A 7,663-nucleotide genomic window follows, 5' to 3' on the forward strand; every position below is an offset into this window, starting at 1 on the left:
AGAGGACGACCTCCAAATGGCGTCTCGCATTCCATGCAGGATGGCTTGTCTGACAGTGATGATGACGTTGTCGATGCCTACTGGCACCGTCAAAGACCACTTCGTGCGCCCACCTTCAACATGGCCTCAGACTTCTTGGACTGTGACGAGCCCATGCCGCATTAGAAGAGCCAGCCAATCCAGAGCCTGTCGTCGCACCTATGCCCAAAAGGGGCATTGCCAACTCCTGGAAGCCGCCCAGAGAGCAAGGCGTTCCGGCAGGCCACTCCTGGTGGACACAGGGGGAACCTTTTGCTCACTCGTCGAACCGATCACATCGGCCTCCACCACCGCCGAGGAAGGGCCTCTTCATCAAGCCCCCTGCAGCATCTTCTGGCGAAAGTATCCAGAGGGTGGAGCTGATGCAGGCGGCCCTGGCCACCACCCCCAAACGGGGATCGTTCAACGCGAGCAGTTTCAGTCAAGACCACGACCTGGGCTCGTGGGTCGCCTCCCTGTCCCAGCCACGGCCCCACGACCCCGACGACTACGACGATGAGCTGACTGACGACGACGAGGACAAGGGTCGGCAGCGCGTGCCCATTGCAGAGACTTGGCTGACGACTTGGTCTGCACATCTTCGTCGGACACTACTGAGGAGCTGACGGATGATGAGGATGAGGACTCTACCGACAAGGCCGTCACCATCACTGAGCAGACAGAGGGCAGTGACTCGGCCTCTGACTGCCTCTTCGTTTGCACCGGCCCTGACGAAGTGCGTGGGCAGGGCCATCATCCAGGCCCAGAGGAGTTGGATTAGCCAGTGTATGCCCTTACAAAAATTTTTAGTAACATTCTTTAGAAAGTCTTTCGACAATTGTTAATAGAACCTATCAACATTGAACAGAAAGTCTTTTGAACGTCTTTATACATTGTAGTAACAACCTATCAACCGTCTTCTAACAATTGGTCACCGATATCCAAAAGACTCAAGTACATAGAAAGTCTTTATACTTCCTATGATCCCCTTATCGACAGTTTCTACACTTCCTATTGACCCCTTACCGATCATGTCTGCCAACACCCTATCAACGGTCTTCCGACAATTGGCCACCGTTATCCATAAGACTCAAGTACATAGAAAGTCTTTACACTTCTTATCAACCACATACCGACAATGTGTACCAACACCCTATCAACGACCTTCCGACAATTGGCCACCGTTATTCAAAAGACTCAAGTCCGAAGACAGTATAATTCCTACTACACAGTACAACACTTTTACCAACGTAGTGTTATCACTTCAAAATCATTTTGTGAACACTGTATCCTGGACTGCTTAAAGAATAATAGAAGCAAAATGCAAATTATTATATTTATTGAGCACAAGTGTACATACGCGCTAGAAGATATGCATGATGCATCAAAATAATTTATGGAGAACAATAGAGGAACAGAATATTGGCTTCGGCACAGTTCCGCTCAGTTCCCTCTTAGTAACAATGACTGACACATAGAAATTGAAAAACATAACAGGTTTTAATTCACGATGTTTCGGCTAGAGGGCCAGCCTTTTTCGAGTATAGTACAGCATTCAAAATAAAAGCTGTGTGCTTGAAATGCTGTAGTACACTTGAAAACGGCTGGCCCTCCGACCAAAACGTCGTGAATTAAATACCGTTAGGTTTTTCTTACATATATACGAGGTGTTTCAGGGAAGACTAAGTAATTTTCAAAAAACAGGTATTTTGAGTTGAATATATGGCTTTTTCAGCATAGTATTGCCAGTGTTGGAAGGCACCAGAAAACTGGTGAATCGTCTTACCTAGTAAGCTGGTTAACTAATTTTTATTAATGAACCTTTTAACTATCAGAGTTAGGCGTCTAGTTGATATTAGAGATTTGTAGCAGTTACATGAACTGGAGGGGTTGCTCTCCCTGTGTGCTTTCAAAAGCGCATGTATTTTCGCACGATGCAGCCAAATTTTGTCGAGCCACAGCGGCGAAAGTAATCATGTTTCGTACATTCTAAAAACTGATATGGCTACTACTAACGACTGGCTAAAAGTCTCTAACTGCAACCAGTTGCAAACCTGTGTTAGTTAAAAAGTTAATTATCAGAAATTAGTTAACCAGCTTACTAAATACACCTCACCAGCTTTCTGGTGTCTGCTAACACTGGTAATAGTATGCAGCAAAAGCCATATTTTTGACAACTATTTATTCTTCCCTGAAACACCTGGTGGATATAAATACTGCTCACTTTCCAGTACAACACAGAAATTAAAAAATTTCTTCTGCAACATGAAGGTTCCATGAGCCACATAACAAACCCGTGGAAAAAAACTCTGCATGCATACACACACACCTCTGCAAAACAGCTAAAAAATCCCACACAGTGAAACAATGCTTACACTGTCTTAAGACCAACATTAAAGGCTGCAAACACTAGCGAATTAAAAGTCAAACAGATGCCAAATGTCCCCATGGATGTAGATATTAAGCTATGAGCTGATTTTAATAAAAATGCATCAGCACAGAAATGCTTAAGCGACATTGTTGGTGCACTATCCTGACACTTGTCCTCAATATCAGGCAGCCTGCTTGTTGTTCATCATCATCATCAGCCTGCCTATGCCCACTGCAGGGCAAAGGCCTCTCCCATGCCTCTCCAAATAGGAAACAACACTTAAGTATACTCTCTGTGTATCTGAGAACGGCTTGGCGGAATCGACCTGATCGAGCCATTGCATTCTACAAGCGTTCGTTTCGGTCCCAAGGAAGAGCAGAAAGAGAAAACACATTCGTTTCCCATTTACCAATGCGCACCGGGAGCTTGAGGAGGATCACTGGACGCGGCCGCCAGGTGGCGCCACGTTTCCGTCATCAGCGCGCAGTGTGCAGGGCACGGTACGCGGGGGCGGTAGCGGCACGCCCATGCTAAAAAGAAACTCGAGCTCGAGTTTGGATAAGTCGGGGAACGCCATCGATCAATGTTCCCTTCTGCGCCGTCGACGTGTCGAAGAATCATCGCTGGGCCAGCTGGGCGTCCACATGGTTGTTGTAACCATGGAAACGAATGGGAAGCCCCGCCAAAATCGAGTTGAGGGCACAGAGTTTTGTTTGCTTGTATTTTGAAATTTATTCATTGAATAACTCCCGTTCCTATGCATCAATTCCTGTAGTTCTTTTTGAGTCAGAATCTGCGTGACATAAAGAATCCACCTGAAGTATAGCCGGCAGCCCTTCAAGCAGTCTTTCGCAGCCCCTTTAAGGGCTGGCATTGATAAATTTGATTTCTTCGCTATCCCAGGAATAGGAAGGCGCACACATGCGAGCCGCAGAAGTTAGGAAAAAACACCTTATGGCTAAGTTCTGCTTGTGAGCTAGAAGTGCATTAGACACCATTATGTTTAAGGTAATGTGGTGCATCTCGATTTGCCTAGGTCCATGAGATGCATGATAGCGCTGCATGGCGGGATGATGTAGTTCCTACTGCGACTGTTCATATCCCACGAACTGTGAGTACATAGCTGTACTCAGTCGGCTGAGAGCTGCCGAATGCAGCTTTCAACGCATATAGCACAAGCTGTAGAATGTTTTTTTTTCTTTCACTGTCGTTCATAGAGCACGACAAATCATAGGATGCGTCGACAGAGCCTGTTGGCCAGAGAAATAAAAAAGGTTATCATTCAGGCATACACACTTACGTAGTGCCTTTTGCTGGTGTCCTGCACTCGATATACAGGAAATGAAAGATCTGATTGGGGCAGTAGAGGTTTTTGTTCACATCGCTGTCCACCATGTTAACCAAGAAAAAAATACATGAGCTCCAATAGCCTCTGTGCATTTCCACTCTGTCCATTGTACGGACATCGAATTCCTATATTAACGAGGCAAAAATACATGGAAAAATTCAGGGGGCACTTTGACTGTCTAAAGTGGGTAGAGGCGGAAGCGTTTTCCGCACCACCTTCGCTGTTTCTGTGGCACTGGTGGCGTCACATATAATTGAGTACTAATTACTAAGTGATGACAAATCACTAATTAATGGTTAATTACTGATTAATGCCTGAATACTAATTAACTGAATACTAATTAATGACGCTTAAGCTTCGCCTTTAGGAGTGGAACGCGACAGCGCGTTGTAGCGCTGCCAGAGAGTCCACGGAACGCCACCACCCGTTCGGCGCGATGCCTTGCCCTTTGAACGCAACGCTTTTTGAGGAAAGGAAATGACGCAGTAATTCTCTGTCATCTCGGTGGACACCTGAACCGCACCGTAGAGGAAGGGAGGAGTGGGAGTGAAAGAAGATAGATAAAGAGGAGCCGTAATGAAGAAAATGAAAATTGTATTTGAGGAAAAGAAATTACGCAGTAACTGTCTCACAAAATTCAGGGGGGGGGGCACTTTTTTGACCTAAAGTGTGGTCACTGATGTGTGGTTAAGATGATAAGCTTCGCCCCTAAGAGTGGAACGCGACAGCGTCTTGCAACGCTGCCAAGGAGTCCATAGAACGCCATCGCCCATTCGGTTCTACGCCTCGCTCGTCGGTAAATTGGTTTTTGAGGAAAGGAAATGCATCTGTCTCTCATTTGTCGGTGGACACCTAAACCTCGCCGGAAGGGAATGGAGGAGGATGAGAGTAAGTGAAGACACCGTATTCACTAGGCGCGCCTTTGTTCATTCCAAACCATCGAGCTGGCGTGGCGGAGTGGATAGCATGCTCGTCTCTCACGCCGAAGACCGGGGTTCGATTCCTGAGCTCGACCAATTTCTTAATCGGTTTTATTTATTTATATGGCCTGACTAGTAAAGCTAATTAGGCTAATTGGGTAATTAAGCAATTAACTAAGCTCAGTCCCTCTTACTTGGAGCATCACTATACGATCCCTTCAATTGGTTGTATGGTTACTAGCCAAAGTACAATAGGCCCCGTTTGAAATTCGCGCACTGTGACGTCACGACCGTTTCCACCAATTGAAAAGCGTGACATTTTCTGTCGACAACTGCTGCTTACAACGATGAGACATTAAAGGCTTCCGCCTTAAAAGTTTGGTCCCCAGAAAAACTGTCCACAATACGAATCATCCTTGAAACAGTGTTCGTATTAACGGGGCACGACTGGCCTACATGGACCACGATGTGGTATTCGCCTACGACCGCTAAATAATTTACAGTCTATATTCTTCTCTCATGACGTTTTGACTTCATCAACCGAAACCTGGTTGTGAGGTGTAAGAAGTGTTTAGCTCACATTTGGCATGAAAAAAAAAACTGAAATATAACAGCTCATACATTGTTCGGTTCCATTCCAGCTCAAGAAGCAGGCTGGCTTAAGCGTTGAAGTGAATTAAAACTATGTATGAGCGTATTGCACTCGTTTCATGTTTTACGTGACCTAAACACCTCGTGAACATCCCAGTCAGCGTCCGGTAATTGCAACTGAAACTGTAACAGAATGACAGAAGATATTCAATTATAAGCTATTTAGCGGTGGTAGGGGAGTACCACATCGTGATCCATGTACAATCTGGGACAAAAGTCTCTAGACCACGCGTTTCGCGAACGAAGCCGATACCGCTACTATTATCCTGCGGCTGGAGACCACACTTGTGGAGGTGGAAGTCAAAATTTTGCACTTTGCCCTCCACAAGTGTGGCCTCCAGCCGGTTATTTAACACTAGAGCTATGGACTTTGTTTACGGAACGCGCTGTCCAGAGACTACTGTCCCCGACTGCACAGTCGTGCTCCATTAATACGAATACCGTTAATATGGACGATTCTAATTATGGACCGTTGGGGACCAAACAATGTCTAACGTACGCATGATTTGAAAGCACAAAACACACAAGAAAAAATTGTTCTTTATACTCCTTTCAGCCAGTGCCAATTAAGGCCTCATCCACGCTGTTGTTTGGTCCACTGGGTGACGGAGGGGAAAGTCACTTAACTGCCCTCGGACTGCTGCTGTTCAAACAACCACCTGCGCGGCGTCAGACCCTCGCGTCAGACCCCCCAACCATACAACTGTGCTCACCCGCTGAGACTGCCGCAGGCAGTCTGCACGTGTCCGCAGCAAAGCAGGGAAGAGTGCTGAAACCATTTCTAGAAGTCTCGTTTCGGCGTCATTTGGGCAGCCTACGGAGGCACCGCACGGTGGCGCCACTTGTCAGTAAAAACGGTGCCTGTGCGTTCTTTTTCACCTTATGCATAGTTGCAAAGCTGCAAAGTTTGCACACAGGGGAAAGAAGACGCGGGGATTAAACTAAACTAACTTTGACGCTAGTAGGTTTATGGCGAAAGCTGAACGGCGAGGCAGGCAACAGACTGGCGCCTACGTGTGCGGTCGTGTCTGAGCTTTCGCTCTCGCAGTGGTCTTGCTCGCGGACGTCGCGACACGACCGCACTTTCCGTAACGGGGTAAATGAATACGGAAAGTGGCGACGTGAGCGGAAAGATAAGTAGAGGTATCCGGAAACAGGTATGCGCTTCTCGGCAATCCAGCATATCTGATATACTTAGGACGTGTATGAACCAGCTGTCTTCCGCTATGAAGAGAATTATCTCCCAGATTTACCAGACAAGCCGCATGACCTATATCTTGCTTCGCAGTTTCGAGGAGAGGCAACAGCCGGCGTGAGCAAATTTGGTGCCATTTGCTCAGAACTGTTCACACGTTAGGAGGGCATTCTTCTTACGTTGACTGGGCTATCGCGATGGGCGGGGAGGTATAGGGGTGAGCCAAGCCAACCAGGAATTGTTCTCACGTGCGGTATGCTTCGATCGTTGGGCAGCTAGTTACCAACAGATTGGGCGAGTGCATAGATTACGTACACACGGAATAGGTGCAAAGCAGCTCACAGCTATGAAAAGTAGCCCGGCAATAGCAGCCCAAACAATAAGTTCTTCAGAAAAAGACATGGCAATTTACACTTGCCAAGTTCGCAATTAAGCTCGCCAATTTTTGTAACCGGAACCTGCCCAATGGACACCGAAATTCCCATATACGTCCTGTGGACGTCCAGGACCTCCATGGCAACTCCAAGGGAGTTTTAGTGGCCATTGGGTGGTTGCTTTTTCTACTATCCAGGGACAAGAGGGCGAACAGAAGTTGGCCTGTATCGATAGGGTACCGCGTTCTAATCACAGAGAGGTCACTCTCGACAAAAACGGACCTTCTAAAAGCTAGAAAAGACCACACAACAAAAATACAGGTGTCGCCATCACCGGCCGATTTCGCATGTAAAATGCGTGCGTCGACGTCTTTTTTTTATTTTCTTTTTACTACTGATCCTAGAGGTAGGCTATACGGCAATTCAATTGAAAACATTGGAAATCTGTTATTTTAGGTAAGGATGTCACCGAGCTTGAATTGCCACGTGGAAAGATTTATAAATTAAGTTCACTCGGCGATAAACACGCCTTATCTGCTGGAAGGGAGTGTGAACGTGGCCAGGAAGAACCAGAGCGTCAATTTTTACTCTGAACAAAAATTGAGCGACGTTTTCCTCCGTGTTTCTTTAATTTACTCTTCTTTAATTTCTTCGCGTTTAGTCCTGTACGAATGACGATAAATTCTTTCACGGAGTGTTTAAAGACATACGTCTGAGGTACTCAAGTCGGTTCTATTTAAAGGTACGGCGGACTTCGTTGTAGCCGTATGGCTAAAGTCACGTCCA

At 46.5% G+C, this 7,663-nt stretch overlaps 1 pseudogene; it reads left to right on the forward strand.

The window, feature by feature from the left end:
• Positions 1-200: 200 nt before the first annotated feature.
• Positions 201-799, forward strand: LOC149350621 (uncharacterized; annotated as a pseudogene).
• The last annotated feature ends 6,864 nt before the right edge of the window (positions 800-7,663 follow it).

Source organism: Amblyomma mixtum, chromosome 3 (assembly GCF_055824585.1).
Source record: "Amblyomma mixtum isolate Tamu chromosome 3, ASM5582458v1, whole genome shotgun sequence".
NCBI lineage: Eukaryota > Metazoa > Arthropoda > Arachnida > Ixodida > Ixodidae > Amblyomma > Amblyomma mixtum.